This window comes from Gavialis gangeticus, unplaced genomic scaffold (assembly GCF_001723915.1).
Source record: "Gavialis gangeticus isolate Ggan-Ray unplaced genomic scaffold, GavGan_comp1, whole genome shotgun sequence".
Taxonomy (NCBI): domain Eukaryota; kingdom Metazoa; phylum Chordata; order Crocodylia; family Gavialidae; genus Gavialis; species Gavialis gangeticus.
Window position 1 is genome coordinate 8,646,336 of NW_017729014.1, and position 2,850 is coordinate 8,649,185.

Sequence of the window (2,850 nt, forward strand, 5' to 3'; positions counted from 1 at the left end):
CAAGATGGCCTTTGTTCACTGCCCGCCTATGATGGACGTGAACTGCTACCATAAGGGTGGGTGTCTCAGTCCCATTACTCATGCCCTGAGCCAGCCACTCCTCCAGGGCATGTAAATAAAAGAATGTATTCGTGATAGGCAGAAAATAAGAACAAAATGTTCAGAACCAATTTGAATCTAGAGGGCCCACTTCAACAGTCTCCACTTAGAACAAACTTCAGTATTTCCCGTCCTAAACTGCTGCATAACAAGGGAGAGAGAATCTCTGCAAGGCATCCCGAACCCAGATATAGAAAACTCTACAGCAAGAAAGGAGTTTTGAATATGATCATAAGAATAGAGAACCAGAGGAAGTACTCTGGTGGTTGGACGTAAAAAGAGGTGGACTTTTTTCATTCTGTGCCTTTCCACCTTGCAAGCAACGTACCTTCTTTAAAGCCTCTAAACAGGTGACATGCCCCTGCAGTATTCAACTGTATCCTACGCAGAATACTCTTCTATTCTCACAGTGGCACAAGATGATCTCAGTTTAGTGGATTTAAGCCAATGTAAATAAGGCAGACTCAGGTCAATGTGTCTGATACAATAGACTGATAGCTTCCCTTTTCCAGATGTCGGTTGTTTAATTGTATGTAATAAGAGGTCTTTTGAGTTGGTCACAGTTTTGGATTTCTCTTCCCAAGGGCAGCATCACAGGAAGGAGATGTGGAGGTTGAATGCAGATGGGAGAATATTTTGAAAGAAAGGAACACAGAGAGATATTCTTTAGTGCAAAGCAAATACTGATAAAAGCCCGCTCACCTCAATTAAAAGATTCCCATTTTCTTCAATGGGCTTTGGACAGGCCCTTGGGTTGTGGCAGGCTCGGTTTCAACACTCCAGCCAGAGGAATAAACAGGCATGCTTCCTGTGAATGACATTTTATGTTATGCTGACTGTGTGCTGCTCCAGATAATGAACTGCCTGCATTACACACACAGCACCACCGTATTAAACAGGGCCTGGGGTTTGCTGCCCCTCAAGTTAGACGACTCACCCCAGAAACCCCGCAAGGGAACACCTGGAACCAAATGCTGCTGCCATGCCTTGTGCACCTGGGGAAAGTGCCGAGTACATGTCCCCTCAGGAGGACCGGGAGCCAAGCCACACACCCCCATTGAAGCCAACCTTTGTTTGGGATCTACTTCCATCTTTTTGGCAGCCCTCAGCAGCACTCCTAAGTTGAGGCAGGGGTGAAAAGGGAGAGGAAAGGCTGTATGCATTCACCTCACACCTTGGGACCGGTGACACCATTGGCAATGCATAAGGGGTGCACCCCCTGCGATTGGCCATGCACCTCCTGGAAGTGCCAGCCGCAAAACTGGAAATGCATTTCTGGTTTCACTGCTGGCTCGGCGATCGGCCGCTGGGGCACCCCTCCTCCTCTCAAGAGTTTGGTGCCCCCCGACTCCGGAGGCACCAGTCGCCTGTGCTCGAGCGCATGCACAGCTGCAGCTTGAAGCCTCCTGTTCCTAACAGGATGGCAAAGTCACCCAGGGCCAGGCCCCTGGCAGAGAATTGGCCCTGGTTAGGCCCTCATTGCTGCCTCGCAGCCAGGACTGCTCACCTCCACCTCAACAGCCTCCTGCCTTTGTGTCTCATAAGACCCTGCAGCTGCAGACAGCAGACGGCTCCTCTTCACCTGGGCCCTGAGAGGGGGCTGTGAGCAGGCCCACACATAGCCTTGTCCCTGGGGGTTGGGTAGGAGGCAAGAGGGAGCACGCCATCGCCCAGGCTCAGACTGCTGCCCAGGACGGAGCGTGTGGGCAATGTCTGATCTGATCCCTGCCTGGGGGCAGGGAGGTGCCTTGTTAGCCCACGCTGGTTTCTCAGTTCCTCCCCGCCCCACCCAATGAAAATGGTAAGGTTTTGGGGGATTTTTCATGAATGCTCTGTCTGGTCTGCGATACAGGCCGCCCCACACTGTGCGTATGCGCGTGCTGCCTTAGTGCAAGTGAAATACAGCAACAATGTGTTGAGAGAAACCCACGCACACGTGTGACTAGCCACCCCACTGTAAAGGCCTTCTCTGAGGGGAAAAACACTTTAATCTGCTGCCAAATTAGACTGAATTTCTCCATGGATACTGCAAAGCCAGGGTACTTTTACCAGCCCTCTCCAGCCCTCGGATACCTATATTCACCATTTTCTCTCTGTTTACTGCAATTTGTTGGCCAAGTGCAAAGCAATCGCTGTGCACCTCCTACAAGCAGGTCATGGGCAGAAGGAAGGATCCCATAAAAGGCTCATAATTTCATGTAATAGTAACAGTCCCCTGGTGCCATGGTCTGCCATGGCATTTCATTCACACAGAACATTTGTGGGCACATCACATATGCTTTGCCACTTGATGTATTTTTAAATGTTTCCCAGGCAACTGTTTCAATACAATATGTCTACTTGGCATCCTTGGGTGCCCACAAATGCCATGCCAGTCTCCCTATTTCTCTCTTATTTTTTTCCCCCCATCTTGGCATATAAATGTCAGCAGATGTGATCATATGTGGAGAGCCACGTGGCAATGATCTGGTATTGAGCTCCAAAAGACTGAGCTTTCTGCAGGAAAGATGGCATGTGTAATGCAGAATAACCATCTACAATCTCTCTATTGCGAAGCTGGTATTCCAGTGGGTGGAATACCGTTGTAACACATAGGCATGGATGCAAACAGGCAAACCACCCATGACTGGGAAGCATCTGCAAACTTTATATTGGGTTCACAGAGGATTTTACAGATTCAGATTTCTCTCAGTTAGACTGCAACTACCATCTGGAGGGGTCCAGAGGCTGACTCCTGCTAACGCAGGGCAG